Source organism: Anomaloglossus baeobatrachus, chromosome 5, assembly GCF_048569485.1.
Source record: "Anomaloglossus baeobatrachus isolate aAnoBae1 chromosome 5, aAnoBae1.hap1, whole genome shotgun sequence".
In the NCBI taxonomy this organism is placed as follows: domain Eukaryota; kingdom Metazoa; phylum Chordata; class Amphibia; order Anura; family Aromobatidae; genus Anomaloglossus; species Anomaloglossus baeobatrachus.
The window spans coordinates 20,082,947-20,102,935 of record NC_134357.1 but is presented as its reverse complement, the minus strand read 5'-3'; the positions used below and the strand labels follow the sequence as shown (position 1 = coordinate 20,102,935).

Genomic DNA, 19,989 nt, shown 5'->3' with positions numbered 1-19,989 from the left:
CGATGGGGGGGTGCGCAGCATGGGGGATGGAGCACGATGGGGATGCGCAGCATGGGGGATGGAGCACGATGGGGAGTGCGCAGCATGGGGGATGGAGCACGATGGGGGGTGCGCAGCATGGGGGATGGAGCACGATGGTGGGTGCACACCTCCCCCCAAAACACACACACACCACCACACACGCACTGCACAACACACCACACACACACTGGGAACCACAAACACCGCCCTACACAGAAACCCAACACACAAACAGCGCGGCACACACAAATATACGCACATGCCGCACAACACACACATTGCACAAAACATACCTCCCACCAAAACACACACACCCACACAAACCGCGCAACACACACACACAGCGCTCCACAAACAACGCAACACACACAACGCAACACACAAACAACACCGCTCTCACCCCCCCCACACCCAGACAACACCCAGAACATGTACAGCGCCCTACACAAACACTTGGCAACTACACACAACATCTATATATATATAACAAAAATCATACATTAACTACACAATACGTAAATTCTAGAATACCCGATGCGTAGAATCGGGCCACCTTCTAGTATGTATTATATTGCAGCACCATAAATCATCATATTGTATTATGCAGCCCCATACGCCTCCATGTATAATTCACCCCTATATTCCATGGATAAGGTGTCCTTCATTTTGTATTATGCAGCCCCATACTCCTCCATGGATAATGCACCCCTAGTCCATGTATAAGGTGTCCTTCATGTTTATTATGCAGTCCCATAGACCTCCATGTATCATGGAGTCACCACCCCGAGGCCTCCATGTATCATGCAGCCATGCCCCTCCAGGCCTCCATGTATCATGCAGCCAGGCCCCTCCAGGCCTCCATGTATCATGCAGCCAGGCCCCTCCAGGCCTCCATGTGTCATGCAGCCAGGCCCCTCCAGGCCTCCATGTGTCATGCAGCCAGGCCCCTCCAGGCCTCCATGTGTCATGCAGCCAGGCCCCTCCAGGCCTCCATGTGTCATGCAGCCAGGCCCCTCCAGGCCTCCATGTGTCATGCAGCCAGGCCCCTCCAGGCCTCCATGTGTCATGCAGCCAGGCCCCTCCAGGCCTCCATGTGTCATGCAGCCAGGCCCCTCCAGGCCTCCATGTGTCATGCAGCCAGCCACCCCAGGGCCTCCATGTGTCATGCAGCCAAGCCCCCAGGCCTCCATGTATCATGCAGCCAGGCCCCTCCAGGCCTCCATGTGTCATGCAGCCAGCCACCCCAGGGCCTCCATGTGTCATGCAGCCAGGCCCCTCCAGGCCTCCATGTATCATGCAGCCAGGCCTCTATGTGTCATGCAGCCAGCAAAATAAAAAAACAAGTACCTCTCTTTTCCTTCCAACCGCGGTAGTTACGCCCCTGCCCCCATATGTCACACACCCTGCTCCCCATACAGCCTGCACCCCCCAGATCACACACACTACACCCCCACATCTCACACACCCTGCTCCCCATACAGCCTGCACCCCCCAGATCACACACACTACACCCCCATATGTCACACACCCTGCTCCCCATACAGCCTGTACCCCCATATCATACACTCTACACCCCCACATCTCACACACCCTGCTCCCCATACAGCCTGCACCCCCCAGATCACACACACTACACCCCATATGTCACACACCCTGCTACCCATACAGCCTGCACCCCCATATCATACAGACTACACCCCCACATCTCACACACCCTGCTCCCCATACAGCCTGCACCCCGCAGATCACACACACTACACCCCCATATGTCACACACCCTGCTCCTCATACAGTCTGCACCCCCATATCACACACACTACACCCCCATATCTCACACACCCTGCCCACATATCTCACCCTGCCTCTACCCCAACTTACCCCTCTCAAACACTCTGCACCCCTTCATATCCTTCTGTCACAGTCTGCAGCCCTCATATGCCACTCACCCTGCAGCCCCCCTCCCCCTCATGTCCCCTCTTTTCTTATTACCAGTCATCATGTGTCCAAATCTCCTTCAGGATTCAGTATCTCTTGCTTTCTGCCCGGCATCTTGTGTCTCCTCCCACACAGTCACATGGGCATGACATCATCGCAGGTCCTGCGGGATGGATTATTCCGTCTGCTGTGCAGGAGCACTCCTGCTCTGCTGCAGCTCAGAAACGGCTGGTGGGCCTCTCTAGGTCAGGGGCCCCTCTACTGACATGGGCTCCCCTGACTCACAGGCCGGCCCCCTGACAGTCGCATAGTCGGCCACTAAACAGCAGCACTACACATAGGGGCCCGGCAGCCGGCTCTGCAGAGCGGCTGCTGGGCCCCTATAACCCTGTGGGCCCAGTCGCAGTAGCGACCTCTGCGACTGCGGTCGTTACGCCCCTGGTTGCTCTACGCAAAGATATTCTAGGCTATAAGAAGATTGCCAGCACCCTAAAACTGAGCTGCAGCACAGTGGCCTAGAAGACAATACAGCATTTTAATAAGACAGGTTCTCCTCAAAACAGGCCTCGCCATGGGTCGACCAAAGAAGTTGAGTGCACGTGCTCAGCGTCATATCTAGAGGTTGTCTTTTCAAAATAGAAGTATGAGTGCTGCCGGCATTGCTGCAGAGGTTACAGGGGTGGGGGTCCACCTGTCAATGCTCAGACAATACGCCACACACTGCAAAAAATTGGTCTGGATAGCCGTCGTCCGTGATGGAAGCCTCTTCTAAAGATGATGCAAATGAAAGCCGCAGTTTGCTGCAGACAAGCAGATTAAGGACATGAATTACTGGAACCAGGTCCTGTGGTCTGATGAGACCACAGATGGGGTCAAGCGTGTGTGGCAGCAACCAGTTGAGGACAAAGACAAGTGTGTCCAGCCAACAGCCAGACAAAATCAGCATGTACCTCTTCCTTCACATTCCAATGTGACAATAACCCCAAACACCTCTAAGACCACCAATGCCTCACTAAAGAAACTGAGGGTAAAGCTGCTGGACTGCCAATCACATCTCCAGACTTAAACCCTATTGAGCATTAAGAAAGTTAAGGCAGTGCTTTAAAACAAAAGGTTGGCCACAGAAAAAAAATGACGACACTTTGGGCACAATTTGGCCATTTTCACTAAGGGGTGTACTCACTTTTGTTGCCAGTGGTTTTGACATTAATGGCTGTGTGTTCAGTTATTTAGAGTACACCAAATTTACACTGGTGGACAAGCTGCACACTGACACTGTACATTGTATCACAGGGTCAGATCTTCAGTGTTGTCTCATGAAAAGAAATTTTGTATATATATACAAAAACTTGGAGTGTACGAACGTTTGCGATATGCTACATGATACAGTTTCAGGAGCGTAAAATCAGCCTTTTTACAAAAGAAATAATCAAATACTAAGTCTGATAATCTCAGTCGAGGCAACAGCTAGAGCCAGAAGGCACCAGTGACCCCTGCAACAAGAAATCCTACGTAATCATGCAGCCGATATAATGGATATTTGATTGAGCTGGTTATTGGGAAAGCCCACTCATCCAAATTGAAGGAATTAAAAGGTAGTCTTGAAAGATCTCTACAATATTCAGGTCAGGATCAGAGGGAAAGGGGTTAGAATATGCTCAGACAAGCTACAATTGCATACATCAAATGCTTAGTGTATAGGAAAATGTTTTCTCTTCTACTACTAGTTTTCCCCCATCATGAGCCTGGTAAAGAGGAACACAAAACATGATTTAAATAATTATTCCCTATGAAAAGATAGTTTTCAAAACCAGAAAATGTCATAGAAAATTACATAAAGTGTTATCACTATATATCTGTGTATTATCAGGATTCTAACCTTTCTATTATAAGGTAATACATATATATCATCTGGATTCTAATTGTTTAAAAGTTGATTTTTGGTAATTGCAAACATTTCATAAATTACATACAAATTTTAGATGTTCAAAAAGATCTGATTTGCTGACAAAATATTTCCCAAATTCATAAAACAGATATGTCTTCACCTCTGTATGAATTATCAAATTACAAGATCTGGTTTAAATTATTCCCACATTACAAACATGAAAATGGCTTCTCTGCTCTGTGACTCCTCTCATGCTGATAAAGACTTGATGGACATGTCAAACATTTCCCTTATTTAGGACATGAATACAGCTTCTCCCCTGTGTGGCTTCTCTAATGTCTAAGAGAAAGTTCTCTCTGAGCATAAAAATGTTCTCTCCTATGTGTGATTTCTCACGTTAGGCATAATAGGATTTATTTGTGAAACGTTTACCACACTCTAAGCAACAATATGGCTTTTTACATATGTGACTTTTCTGATGTCTAATATATGTGATTTACATGTAAAACCTTTCCCACATTCTGAACATGAATATGGCTACTCCCCTGAATGAATTCTCTGATGATTAACAAAATGCGATCTCTGATTGAAACATTTTCCACATTCTGAACATGAATACCGTTTCTCTCCCGTGTGAATTCTCTGATGACTAACAAGATGTGATTTCTGTTTAAAATATTTACCACATTTTGAACATGAATATGGCTTCTCCCCTGTGTGAATTCTCTTGTGTATAACAAGAATATATTTTGTGCCAAAACATTTTCCACATTCTAAACATGAATAAGATTTCTCATGTGTGTGAATTCTCTTATGTGTAAAAAGAATATATTTTGTGGCAAAACATTTTCCACATTCTAAACATGCATAAGGTTTCTCCCCTGTGTGAATTCTCTTATGTGTAACAAGAATATATTTTGTGGCAAAACATTTTCCACATTCTAAACATGAATAAGGTTTCTCATCTGTGTGGTTTCTTTGATGCATAGCGAGAGATACTCTAGTTTTAAAACATTTTTCACATTCGGAACATGAATATGGTTTCTCACTTGTGTGAGTTTTCTGATGTCTAACAAGATCTGATTTAGTTGTAAAACATTTCCCACATTCTGAACATGCATACGGCTTCTCACCTGTGTGAATTTTCTGATGTCTAATAAGATCTGCTTTACCTATGAAAGCTTTCCCACATTCTGGGCATGAATATGGCTTCTCCCCTGTGTGAATTCTCTTATGTGTAACAAATACAGAGCTATTTGTAAAACATTTTCCACATTCTAAACATGAATAAGGTTTCTCCTCTGTGTGGTTTCTTAGATGCATAACAAGACCTAGTCTTGTTTTAAAACATTTTTCGCATTCGGAACATGAATATGGTTTCTCACTTGTGTGACTTTTCTCATGTCTAACAAGACAGGATTTAGTTTTAAAACATTTACCACACTGTGAACATGCATAAGGCCTCTCCAGTGTGCGAATTTCTGGGGATGAATATGGCTTTTCCCCTATGTGAATTCTCTGATGATTAACAAGATTTGTCCTCCGATTGAAACATTTCCCACATTCTGAACATGAATACAGTTTTTCTCCAGTGTGCATTCTCTGATGACTAACAAGATGTGATTTCCGTTTAAAACATTTTCCACATTCTGAACATGAATATGGCTTCTCACCTGCGTGAATTTTCTCATGTCTGACAAGAACAGATTTACTAGAAAAACATTTTCCACATTCTAAACATGAATACGGCTTCTCCCCTGTGTGTTTTCTTTGATATATAACAACACCTGGTCTTGTTTTAAAACATTTTTCACATTTGGGACATGAATATGGCTTCTCCTCTGTGTGTATTTTGTGATGTACATCAAGATTTCCTTTGTTGCTAAAACATTTTTCGCATTCTGAACATGAAACTGGCTTATTTCCTTTTAGAGTTGCTGGATACTTCATATCCATTTTGTGAATTTTACTTTGCTTTTCAGTTTGTGATGAACCAGAAGATAAGAATATATCTGGGACAGTTGCATTTACTTGATTTGTAGCCTGCGCGTCCTCAGGATTTTCTGTCTTTAAATCTGACTCCAGATGTCCCTCTGTGCTCCTCTTACAGTCATCTACCAAAAATTTAATTTAATTATTTCTGAATACAAAAAAAGTGTTGCAATTTTACCATCATCAGTATGTCACATGAAAAACAGTCCCCCGTACAACTCCAATAGAAAACAAAAAAAAAATAAAAAAAATGTCTTTTACAAATTTCAGAATTTATTTGTTCAGCACTAAAAATGCAAAACTATACAGGATTGGATAACTGATCTTACTGATCTGAAGAATCATATTTCTACTTCATATTTACCATTAAAAAAACAACAAATGCAATTGCAGGATTTGTTCACCACCTCTCCTTACAGTGCAATGTATAGTAATGTAGAATAAGAATAATATGCAATTTCATTGGAAGAATTAGGGTTGAGAATCCACATTTCCCAGCTCTTTGTCTACTTGGGATAAATATGTTGCTACAGTTCAATCATTTTTTCATATATACATGTAATATTCCCATAGCCTGGCATAGTCGAAGAGGGTAAGAAGATTTTCAGCTCTTTTACCACCCTCCTGTATTTATGTCCACATATAGTGTACACCACTGGGTTATAAAGAATGTGAATATATGATATTAATATTTAACTTTTATTATTACCATTAAATAAATATAAATATTGCTAAAATGTCCATCAATTCGTGGAATGGTAGAGGACATGCCCATGTCCTTAATGTTAATTCCCAGTCTAATATTGGGATTATATTATCCCTTATATAATGAGTGAGAATATTATAATAAATAAGCAGCACTGTGATCATGACACAAATTCTTCTATATGTTAAATTAATAAGGGCGAGATGAAATAGACACTGAACAAAAACATAAAATACATTTGCTTTTTGCTCCCATTTTTCATGAGCTAAACTCAAAGATCTAAGACTTTTTGTACAATAGGCCTTTATGTAGCACCCACGGGGCAAGGGGTTAAATTACTCATCACCGGGCATGGTGATTTCGGGTCTGGGAATGTCAAGGGGTAGCCCTTTCTGTCCGGTTTCGTGGCCCCGAGGTGTACAATAAATGAGGGGGTGGTTATGGATGATGGTAGAGGTTGATTTCGTGACGCCACCTGCGGTATGTGGCCAGGAAATAGCGGCCGCTGCTGTTGCTGTCCTCCGGGATGGATGGTAGTGTAACGGGGGCAGGGGGCGCCTCAGGGGGTGTAGTCGAGTCCCCTCGCCTTGTGGGCCGCAGGCTGAACCCCGGCCCGGCCGTCACTTGCAAAGCAGGTGTGTTGTTGTTTGTGGGGCAGAGTGTAGGTGGCAGGGACGCTTCCATGTGGGCAATTTGCTTCTCGGTAACACCTTTTTCTCTCGGCTCACAGGCCTCTTCACCACTCCCAGTAAAGAGCCACAGACAGGCAGTTGATGAACTAAGAAACATTTTACTGATCACAACTTCCGCTCTTCTTTACACCCTTCAGCATCAAGTCACTTCGGATTACAGCTTACACTTCTTGCTGACGGTTTCCTCTTTCCCCGGTAACTTTCCCTAGCCTGCAGGGGACATGCGTTAACCCCCTAGTAGCTGCACACTGAACCCTGTTTCACTGTAGGGCAGATCTAGCACAAACTACCGGCTCCGGATAAGTTCTCACCTTTCCACTTCTTTGCCGGGGAACTGCTTCACTTGTTTTCTATGGGCGTTCCCATTTACCTTCACTTCTTTGTCAGAGCACTACCCTTCGCCTGCAGGGGCCACTTGTTATCCCCCTGATAGCTGCACTGCACTGTAGTACACACTACCGGCTTTGGGACTAGTCTTGACTCTTCCACTTCTTCTGCCACTGCACCACTTCCACACTCTGCCCCGTCACCTCAGACTTCTTTCTCCAGTCACATCTCACTGCACACTGGACTCTGCATTCAGAGCCCTTCCTTCCCCACCTAGGCTGCCCTGCCCCTTCATTCCCTGCCACTGTTACCAGGGGAACCACTGCTCTACACTGGCACCTAGTGGGGAAACAGTTAATGACAGGTAACATTTTACCATTAACATTTACAATTTGCCACCATACTACTGTGGCGTTTTCAGGGGGGGAAAAACCGCTCCTTCACTACCAGGGGTCCGACTACCCCTTACAGTAGAAGCAGCTAAGGTGTTTCTGCTCCCCACCGGTGGAGCAGGCCCCAGGGAGGATGATGAGGGTAATAGTAATGGTGGGCGCCAACGCGCAGGAAGGCGACGCCATGAATGACAGGCGGACACATTCTCTGCGGGTTCCAGGCGTTTTACTCACAGGTCTGCCGCTCGCTCGGGAAATACCCCTCACCAGCTGTGATGGACCCCGTCGAACTCGGATCCTTTAGAGGTCAATGCCGATGCAATGGATGGTGGACCCTTCCTCCTGGCGCTTGGTGTTGGATCCCTGTGGCCTGAAGCTCTTGGGGACCCCTGGTTCTTGAAAAGTGTGTACTCCCTGCCCGTATGCAGGTGCCACAGGTCCACTGTGGGGCCTGACTTGGAACACGACCATGGATCCTATCTGGCACTGTGCTCTGGGAACTGTGGGGGCCGGACGGACGAGCAAATCCCCCAAGCCTGCAGATTTTGGTAAATGACTTTGTGCGACACGGGCAACAAATTGCCCGTGACGCACAAACGACGGAGACGGGTACGATCGCTCGTGCAATCGCACGATAGATCGAACCGAGTGAAGCTCGCATAAGGCACACCTGTGCAATAATCAGCATCTTAATATGCCGCACCTGTGAGGTGGATGGATTATCTCGGCAGAGGAGAAGTGATCACTAACACATATTTACACAAATTTGTAAACAATATTTGAGAGATAAAGGTCTTTTGTACATAGAAAAAGTATTAGCTCTTTCAGTTCAGCTCATGAAAAATGGGAGAAAAACAAAAAAGTGCTGTTTATATAGTTATTGAATCTGGTGAAAGTGAAATCTGGTGAGAGATCAACTTTATAAAATTGAACATAAACCTGCTGCATCCAGTGGAGAAGAGGAATATGTGATCTGCGTTCAGTGGCCACTACTCACCGGAGCCGTCATCTGTCGGAGTCTCCTTCTTACACTGCTCGTCACCCCTCACATATTCCTCCTCTTCTTCCATTATGTCTGTAGTAGGACAATGGTGCAGAACTTCATCCTGATTCACAAGCTGTGAAAGAAATGGGCTAAAAAGTGACCGGATACCTAGAGACTTCACATGGAATGAATAGATGAGCAGAAAAGATCATGAAAAGGTTATTGTCACGCAAAAAACAGTAAGTTATCACCTGTCCACTGTAGATTGGCGGGGGTTCGACTACTGGGACACCAGATCCAAAGATCTTGTAAATGCAGCGCTGCAGCCCTATCGTGAAAAGAGTGAAGGTGTGCATGCTCGGCTTCTGCTCCATTCACTGTCTATGGGACTGATGTAAACAGCCGAGCGATGCACTTCCAAGTCCCACTGACAATGAATGAAGTGGAGGTTGAGCATGCGCACCATCGCTCTTTTCAGGAAGGGGCTGCAAAGCCACATTCCTGGGGTCACAGAGCCCCAATCTCAGGATAAATGGAGAGACCAGTGGTCAAACCTCCAGTGTTCAAGTCATTCCTTATTCCATGGACAGGGAATAACATGTTTTAGTAACATCCCTTTAATTAGCAGGATGAACGACGCTCACATTACAGCAAATAGCGGCACATATTCCATATAAATCCAACCTGTCGGTTTATTTTTCACAGCCAATAAAGTGTGAAGAGATCCAGACCCCATGTAACGTCTGTGGTCAGCTGCCTTCTCCGCCATGTATAAATCATATAATAATGCTGGACGGCAGAACACGACCTGCACAGCCTCCTACACATCAGCCTCCTACACATCAGATCCCTACAACCTCCTCCCCACCGACCTGATGATCCTGTGACCAGTCCTGAGCTCCGGGATGTCTCTCTGGCGTCGTCCTCTTACTGGTTCTTACTGTAGGAAAGACATAAGGAAATCAATTAATTCCTTATTTATAAGTGATTTAGTTTTTGCTGCTTTGGGAAACTGTAAAAAATGAAATACAGTTGTTGTAACAAATGTACTAATAAGTTTTATCAGACGTTCTGCTCTGTTTTCGCCCCTTCCTATGACAGCCGTGTCTTCTGATCACACACCGCTCCAGTCGTTGATAAGGAGGAGCCTGTGACCAGACACTCTGCATCCAGGACACGAGTGCACAACAATGGAGGAAGCGGAGACGTCTCATCATTGGCTGCAGCGTAGACCACTGCTCCTGTGCCCGTGATTGACAGCAGACGTCACACGTCCATCTATACTGTGCAGTACAGTGACAGGTAAGGGACACAGGAGAAGAATCACCACAGAGGGGATCAGTAAGGTGAATATTACTTATTTTTCATCTCTCTGAAAGTTTTTTCTTCAGTGGCTGGTCAAAGATTTCCCTGAAGTGACCAATCCCTTTAACAGATGTGTGTATTTAGTCCTATCTGTTACCTGGTGATGTGCGGGGCTGGTGCTCCTCCATCATGATGTCCTTGTACTGGTCCTTGTGTCCTTCTAGATACTCCCATTCCTCCATGGAGAAATAGACGGTGACGTCCTGACACCTTATAGGAACCTGACACATACAATGATACCGTTATTCCCCATCCCTTCATAGCATTACTGTATAATGTCCCAGCAGTGTCACCTCTCCAGTCAGCAGCTCAATCATCTTGTAGGTGAGTTCTAGGATCTTCTGGTCATTGATGTCTTCATGTGTCCGGGGATGTGGTGGAGACCCCGGGATTGAGCTCAGTGTTCCTCCCCATCCCTCAGGCACCGGGGCCTGACAGTGATCACTAAAGGTCTTCACCACTATGTAATCCTGTGTATGGAGAGACACAGTAATAATCTCACTATAGACATTTCTATAGTTCCTTCAGTTACAATGCTGCTTAAATGTTTGTGAATCCTTCAGAATTTTCCATATTTCTGCATAAATTGAACCCAGAATTACATAATTTTCAAAGAACTTCTAAAAATAGATAAACAATCAAATAAAATAAAGGCGTAACCAAGATAGACACTTACTGGTAATTGGGTTTTCGAGACCAAGGACAATGGATCTGCCCCAACGACAGGAAACCGAGAGGGTAAATATAGGGTGCTGTCATGTGTCTGGAAAACCCAATTACAGGTGATTAATTATCTATTTTCCCTTCCTCAGGACAGCACCAAGGAAGGATTACAGAGCAATCAAGTAGGGAAGGACCACCGCTCGCATAACTGTTCTACCACAGGAAAGGTTTCTCTCTACCGCGACCCTGAAAAAGACTACAGACGGAGGTAGGTCTCCAGAAACGCTTTGTTGCTTCTATGTAATGAGAAGACACCTCTTAATGTCTAGCGTGTGAAATTCCCCTTCTTTCTCATTCTTGGTGTTATTACAGAATGAAGGTAGCACAATTTCCTGGTATCTATGTGTGGCGCCCTGGACAAGCCAGGGGCCACAGAGCACAACACCCACACACCCCACACTCCTGGTCAGGCACACCGAAGTCAGACACAAAACCCTTGTTGCCTTCCTCCAGGGGCTGATGACCACACCAGGGGGTGGGCCAGGTGGTTGGCCCCACCCACCAAGGAGTTCACAGTCCTGGAGGCGGGAAAAGGTAGACAGTTCAGCTAGGGAAGTGAAAGTGGAAGGAAGGAAAGTGGCAGCTGAGCAGACTAAAGTTGGTCCGGGTGTGTGGCCTGGACGGATCAGCAAGGTTGGCAGACGGTGGTGACCGTCTGCAGGAGTGGCCTATCAGAGCTTACCGTAAAGACCGTGGACGGGCGGTGGCCCGGCGGTACCGGACCGGTATGCAAAGAGAAGCCAGCACCATCTGGCAGGGGCTTACGGACCCCGGCAAGGGTAGGAGTCGCCGTGAATTTGCCAAATTCGTTAGCGAAGGGAACTTCCTGGGTTTCCCAGCAGCCAAGTCCCGACAGAAGGCAACAGTCCAACCAAGAGAGGGAGACACCGCCACCGCCAAGGCAACCGTTTCCCAGGGCCAGAGCCTGCGGGCAAAAGGGGCTCCTCCAGCCCATATCCAAGCTGGGGAGCGGGATACCGGTGGGAACCCATTGGAACCATCTACCGTACATAGGTACAGGGAAAGGCAGTCACCATCAACCTGCCGGGAGAAACAACACTGCAGCCGTCTGTGGGACCCGTCCATCCAGCCGTGTGTTTTACCGAGAACTGTGTCCTCATCATTGGCTGAGTGAGTACCACCGTGCCGTGTGGCACAGTGCTGCCCCCGCGACCCTGCACCTCACCAGGCCCTGTAACCCGCCTGTCATCCATCCCTACCCCCATCACCGGGCCCCGGGACAACCAACCCCCTACCCACGGAGGAGAGAACTAACAACAAAGCTGCTCCCTGTCACCGCTCCCGGGATCCTCGTCCAGAGCAGTGGTGAAGTCACCAATCTCACCACAACTGTGGGTGGCATCACGGACAATAATCAAAACCCCCACAATCAAAATCCCCTTTTTACTCACGGGCGAGGAACGCCGCTCGAGTCCCCGGGATCCGGCCCACCGCTCGCGCCACCACCAAGCAGCAGCAGCAGCGGCCGGACCCGAGCAGTGGGAGAGCGCAGTGTCCCCTCCTCCGCCCGCGACAACTTGGCGCTGTGAACAGGATCCTACCGTTCTACCGACTGGTGGAAGTGTGTCTTGTGTGACCGCCGGAGGTGTCCGGCTGGAAAATTTGAAAAGCCGCAATCTTGGGCAGGAATCTTTCGTTTCCTCGAGTAGTGGAGGCGCGAAGGCCGAAACCCCGCCCCTGTAGAGGAGGAGCCGAAAAGAGACTAAGGGGGACGGAAACAAGATGTCTGCGCCCGACGGAGCCACTGGAAGAGCGGCGGACGCAGCCGCGGGAGCACCCGTAGATGGGAATGGGCCTGCCCAGGTTCCGGCCGCGCTGGCGGGGGGTGCCGCGGCCCCAGCTCTCGCTCAGGTGATGCCGTTATCTTTGCCCTATGTGCCCGGAGCTGCCTGGCTACCGCAGTACGATGGGAAACCTGATGCCTTGCAGGTTTTCCGAAAAAAAACTTAGTCCGCTGCTAGAACTGTACCCCCTGACTGATAAGCAACGTGCAGCGCTAGTGCTGGGGCAGCTAACCGGCGCGGCTGAGCAGGAGGCGGAGACCTGGGCCGAGGGGGACCGGTCCTCTGTAGCCACCATATTTGAAAAGCTGCAGACTGCATTTGAGACCCGTACCGAGGCAGAGTTGCGGATGCAGTCCTATCAATGCCGGCAACGGCCCGCAGATAGCATTCGGGACTATGCCCTGCGCCTGCAAACCGCACTCCGCACACTGAAGCGGGTGGACACCATCAACAGTGTGGACAGTAACAAAATGTTAAGTGAGCAGTTTGTGCAGGGGATGAGGTCCTCAGAGGACCGCAAGCAACTCAGGTTGTGGGCCCTAGAACACCCTGATGTGGACTTTGCCGTATTAAAGGAACGGGCCATCAAAGCTCTGCAACCCCCCGCATTTGAAGCTCCTGAGCCAGCCCCGTGGCTGGTTGAGACTGCTCCCGTCGTGGTGGCCCCTACTCCACCGGCACCTCCAGTGCCTGCAGCCCCAATCGGAACGATGGAAGAGCTCGCTGCCCAAGTTCGCCGCATGGATGGGGACCTCGCTAAGATTCTCGCCGCACTCCAGCCTCCGACTAGATCCCAGGCCCCGGTGAAGATGCAGCTCGCTGACAGCCCTGAGGACATCCCCTGGATGCAGCGGAGAAGGGCCAATGACTCACGGAATAGGCCCCCAATCTATTACAGGTGCAGTAAACCCGGCCACTACTCCCGACGGTGTCCGTTAAACGAGCAACCCCTGGGGCTACGGGCCAATCCTCAGGAGTAGAACCCCATGGCCCCCCGGACTGGCGGGACCGGTACATCGGGGCCCGGCCCATCATCTCCGTGGCTGTGGACGGCATACCGGTGATGGCTCTCCTGGACACTGGATCACAGGTAACCACCATACCATACACACTGTATCAACGGTATTGGGGAAAAGACGAGCTGGCTCCCCTAGATGCCAGTATAACACTGATTGCTGCTGATGGACTCCCATTGACCCAAGTGGGATACAAACAAGTGGCCATGACTGTGGGGCAAGCTGAACTGCAACACCAGGGTATGATTGTGATAATGAATGAACCCAGTGATCATAACCCGAAGGTAGTGCTAGGGACCAACGTGATGGAGCACTGTATGAGTGACGTGCTGACCCTACTGCAGCAGCTGGCCGCCACGGCGGCGGGGAGCCGACAGAGAGCTGTGCAGCGTGAGATCAGAGCCTTGATGTACCGCCAACATGTGAACTCGACAGGAGGAGAGATTGGTGGGGTGAGAGTGATGGATGTTGCCCCTTTGATTGTGCCTCCCAGGAGCGAGATGATGATTTGGTGTAGGGCAGCGGTAGGGCCCCAGAGGCGTGACTACCCTGCCATGATAAAGCCCATGCCCTCTGAACACTGGCCCACAGTAATGGCTGCCCGAGGGGTGGTAGATGTAAAGAAGGGGAGAGTGCCCGTGAGGGTGCTGAACTGCGGGGAGGAAGAAGTCAGGCTTTCCGGTACGCTACCCTTGCCAAGTTGTTCACCTTGGATCCCCACACCATCCACGAGGCTATTCCCCCAACCTCACCACCTACTGCCAGCACTCACCCATCCCAAGGGGAGTTAGACGAGTGGTATCGACCGCTACACGTAGGCACTGACGATACCCCTACACATCACAAAGAAGGGGTATACCGGGTGGTACGGGAGTATGAGCGGGTTTTTAGCAAACATCCCCTAGACTTTGGGCAGATTAAAGGGGTTCAACACCATAGCCCCACCGGTGAGCATCCCCCTATCAAAGAGAGGTACAGGCCTATTCCCCCTGCACACTACCAATGTGCCAAGGACATGTTGAGAAACATGAAGGAGGCAGGGGTTATTAGGGACAGCTGTAGTCCCTGGGCCGCCCCGTTGGTACTGGTTAAGAAGAAGGATGGCACCATGCGGATGTGTGTGGATTACCGAAAAATTAAGCAGATAACACATAAGGACGCTTACCCTCTGCCCCACATTGAAGAATCTCTGGCTGCGCTGAGAACCGCTAATTACTTTTCCACCCTTGACCTCACCAGTGGGTACTGGCAGGTTGCTGTGGCACCAGAAGACCGAGAGAAGACTGCATTTGCTACCCCTATGGGACTCTGCGAGTTTATTAGCATGCCGTTCGGGCTGTGCAATGCCCCTGGAACCTTCCAACGGCTGATGGAATGCTGTCTGGGACATCTAAACTTTGAGACCGTCCTGGTGTACCTGGATGATGTGATTGTGTACTCCCAGACATATGAAGCCCACCTGGAGCACCTAGCCGAGGTGTTCGCGTCCCTTGCCAAATATGGGATGAAGTTGAAGCCCTCAAAGTCTCATCTGCTGAAACCCAGAGTGTAGTACCTAGGGCATGTGGTCGGTACAGAGGGTGTCGCCCCTGACCCTGAGAAAATCACCGCCATTCAGGACTGGCCGAGGCAGACCACGGTGAAGGAGATGAGGCAGTTCCTGGGCCTGGTGGGGTATTACCGTCGCTTCATCAAGGGGTACACGAAGATGGCTGCCCCTATGCAAGACCTCCTCGTGGGACAGACCAAAGGTGGTAGACCCCTAGGAGCCCCATTGGTGTGGGAAGAAAGGCATGAGGAATCCTTCCGTCAGCTGAGAGCGGCCCTGACCGGAGAAGAATTCCTAGCATACCCTGATTACAACCACCCCTTCATCCTTTACACCGATGCCAGCAATGTAGGCTTAGGGGCAGTCCTATCCCAGGTCCAGGACGGAAAAGAAAAAGTGATTGCTTATGCCAGCTGGAAGCTCCGACCGACTGAGAGGAACCCTGAGAACTACAGCTCTTTCAATCTTGAACTCCTGGCACTGGGGTGGGCTATCACCGAGCGGTTCCGCCATTATCTGGCAGCAGCTAAGTTTACCGCCTTCACGGATAATAACCCGCTGACCCACCTGGACACTGCCAAGCTGGGCGCATTGGAACAGCGGTGGGTGGCTAGGCTAGCCAACTACGATTTCACCATTAAGTACAGGGCTGGCCGTGCCAACGTTAATGCCGATGCACTCTCTCGGATCCCCCACTTGTTGGAAGAAGGGCCTTAGGATGACGACCTCGAAGAGATTGAGCTGCCCGCATTTCATCAGCCACCGATTGAGAAGGTGCATGTCTATCAACAACGGGTAAACCTGGACCCGCTGCCCAGCCAGGAGTGGCAAGAAGCTCAGGACCAGGCAGCCGCTGTTCGCTTAGTCAAGATCTTGGTGGAACAAGGCGCTGCTGGAATAGACCCTGCCGCCCCAGCTGAAGCCCAACGTCTGTGGCGAGAACGGACCCGGCTGTATCTACACCAGGGGAAGTTGTACCGTGAGCTGATTAACCCGAAGACTCATGAGAAAATCCGCCAGTTGGTGATTCCCCAAGCTAACGTGCCCACCGTCCTACAAGCGTACCATGATGGTGCCGGACACTTCGGATGGAAGAAACTGGAAATGCTGTTGAGAGAGCGGTTCTATTGGAGTGGGATGCGGGAGTCTGTAGAGGCCTGGTGCCGAGAGTGTGGCCCTTGCACGCTGAGAAGGAAGGACGAGGCCAGCCAGAAGGCGCCCCTACACCCGATCGTTACACATTAACCGCTGGAGCTGGTCACACTGGACCATGTAAAGCTCACACCCAGCCGAAGTGGGTACACCTACGCTCTAACCATTGTAGACCACTATTCAAGGTTCATGGTGGTTGTCCCAGTGAAAGACCTAACTGGCCGTACCGCCGCTAGAGCGTTCCAGGCTTATTTCTGCCGACCACATGGATACCCTGAGAAGGTGCTTACTGACCAAGGCCCGGCCTTTGAAGCGGAGGTGTTCCATGAGTTTTGTCAGTTGTACGGCTGCAAGAAGATCCAGACCCCGCCTTACCATGCCCAAACCAACGGCATGTGTGAGAAGATGAATCACTTGGTCCTGGGCCTCCTCAAGACATTGCCGCTAGAAGAGCGGAACCTGTGGCCGGAGAAGCTACCCGACTTGGTCGATATGTACAACAATATCCCTTCCAGCTCAACGAAATGCACCCCGGCATACCTGATGAGGGCTCGCCCCGGCTGGCTGCCGGTGGACCTGGATATGGGATTGGAAGCCCCAGAAGCACTCCCTTCGACAGCTGAATGGGACACTCGGCGGAGGGTGCAGTACCGACAGATTCTGGAATATGTTGAGAAGAACTTGAGTCGTAGTCAGGAACAACAGGAGCAGCGCTTTAACCAGAAGGCATCTGCTGGCCCTTTCCAGCCTGGAGATGTAGTGCTGAAGCGGAAGAGGAGGACCCACAAGCTGGATGATCAATGGGAACAAACCCCATATGTCATACAGCCCACAGGATGGGAAGATGGGAAGGCCTACCAGATCAGTCGTGACCAAGGGGGCACTTTGGCCACGGTTTCCCGGGACCATCTAAAGAGGTGCCCGCCAGCATTGAGGGCAGCGGCTGAAGTCCCGGTTCCTAAACCGGCGGAGAAGGCAAAAGAGGTAATCCACACCGTGATGGGTGACTTCCCAGCGGACTGGCCCACACAGAATGGCGCGGTGATTCTTCCAGTGATACTGTTCCCACAACCCGTGGATGAGGAAGTGATGGAAGTGGTCGACCATGAGCCAGTGCCCAGGGATGAACCTGTACCCAGCTCCCCTATGCCTCCACCTGCCCCACACGATAGCGGGGAAGAGGAACTGATTGCTCCCTCTGCCCCACTGAGACAGGACCCCGGAGGTCCACTCGTCCCAACCTAGGTAGACCCCCACTTAGGTACAGAGAAACTACTCTTTAAAAGGGGGGAAAAAAATGGTGTGAATGTGTGTTTAAAGTTAAATGTTTTGAAAATGAATGATAAGTGAATGATTTACCGAAGAGTCACCTGATTTGCTACCTGATTTCCTGCCTGATTGGAACCGGTCGTTGCCGGCAACTGGTCCCCGTTGGGACCCCCTTTTCAAATTATGCGTAGAAACTACTATGAACAAGCCCGAGAACTAGCAGGGCAACCATAAACTTGTGGCTTGAAAATAATAATGTTGCTGTGGCTTTCACCGTTACCGCTTCCGGAGAGGCAGATTGGAGGAAGGGCCCTCAGTGGAGCAGGCTGGGGCCCAGCCACCACCGGAACCGGTGCCGATCCTCTGGGGGTTTCAGGGGTTCCCCATGGACGTGGGTCCCCTGGAAAGGACAGAACCCGCTCGGGCAACTTGTGCTGGACTGGGGTCAAGGGGTGCTGCCTGTTTGCTTAGGGGCAGCATCAGGGCCAGGTTGCTTGGGTGGGAGAGAGTGGAAGCCGTAACCGTAACGTTTAAGTAAGAGTACCTCCCAATGTGGGAAGATGTTATTTTACTTGTAATGTGTTACCGTTTTTCTATTTTTCAGTTTGTGAAAATAAAGCCGATGATGGACGGGCAGCCCGCGGACGGTCTGCATTTAACTAAGGGGAAATGTGGCGCCCTGGACAAGCCAGGGGCCACAGAGCACAACACCCACACACCCCACACTCCCGGTCAGGCACACTGAAGTCAGACACAAAACCCTTGTTGCCTTCCTCCAGGGGCTGATGACCACACCAGGGGGTGGGCCAGGCGGTTGGCCCCGCCCACCGAGGAGTTCACAGTCCTGGAGGCGGGTAAAGGTAGACAGTTCAGCTAGGGAAGTGAAAGTGGAAGGAAGGAAAGTGGCAGCTGAGCAGACTAAAGTTGGTCCGGTTGTGTGGCCCGGACGGATCAGCAAGGTTGGCAGACGGTGGTGACCGTCTGCAGGAGTGGCCTATCAGAGCTTACCGTAAAGACAGTGGACGGGCGGTGGCCCGGTGGTACCGGACCGGTACGCAAAGAGAAGCCAGCACCATCTGGCAGGGGCTTACAGACCCCGGCAAGGCTAGGAGTCGCCGTGAATTTGCCAAATTCGTTAGCAAAGGGAACCTCCTGGGTTTCCCAGCAGCCAAGTCCCGACAGAAGGCAACAGTCCAACCAAGAGAGGGAGACACCGCCACCGCCAAGGCAACCGTTTCCCAGGGCCAGAGCCTGCGGGCAAAAGGGGCTCCTCCAGCCCATACCCAAGCTTGGGAGCGGGTTACCGGTGGGAACCCATTGGAACCATCTGTGAAGCCCCGCAAACGCTGTGTCGGTGCATTACCTTCAGGGACTCCACGCAGCTGGATCTGGTCACAGGTAGGAGATCTTCTATTTGTCGTGACGCCACTCTCAGAATTGCGGTCAGTGGGGACCGCCACTGCAGATTAAGGGATGCCTGGGGCTGATGGTGGGTGCAGTCGGTTGTAATAGCCTCCTGAGAGTGAGGCAAGCCCCAGGGCCCTGTGTAGGTGTGTAGAACCACAAGGCGCAGAATAACTCCACACAAGCAGAATGTCTTTCAGGGGTTTTACTCACAGAAGGTGGCAGAGTGAGTAACCCGGGCGTAGCTGGGATGAACCAGGCTGGAACCAGGTATCCTTCAGGCTGGCTGATGAGGGTGACTACCGACTCGCCTTCCTTAGCCCTTGGTGGTTTGGGGTAACCCCGACTTTTAGTCCCTATGGGGGTCACCCAGGGAAGTTGCTGGTGCCTCTCTCCCCTTCAGTTGCCGTTTGCTTGTCGCCTGGACCAGGACACTCCGGCTGCTTGCCTCCTGTGAACTATGGGCCCTAACTGTGGCTACGTGGCTGCGGCTTTTATGGTGTTGTGGCGTGGGCTTTGAGGGCCCCACACCGGCAGGTTTAGCAAGGAAAGTTGGATCTATCCCCGCACCGGGATCTGCCGCCCGTTTGGGCCTGGTTCTCCCTAGCAGTCTCCTTACTTCCCACTCCGTTGCTCTCTCTCTAGCTGAAGATGGATTTCGGGTAGCACCACTAGGTGACCGTTCTCCCCCGTCGGTAGCCACTGCGCGGACGCTGTCAGACTGCAACAGCCCCAGGGGTCTGCTCCTGCTCTCCCCTGAACTGCACA

At 50.4% G+C, this 19,989-nt stretch overlaps 1 pseudogene; it reads right to left on the bottom strand.

Moving 5' to 3' along the window:
• LOC142312572 (uncharacterized) overlaps nucleotides 1-19,989 on the bottom strand; it is a 168,953-nt pseudogene that overhangs the window by 79,233 nt on the left and 69,731 nt on the right.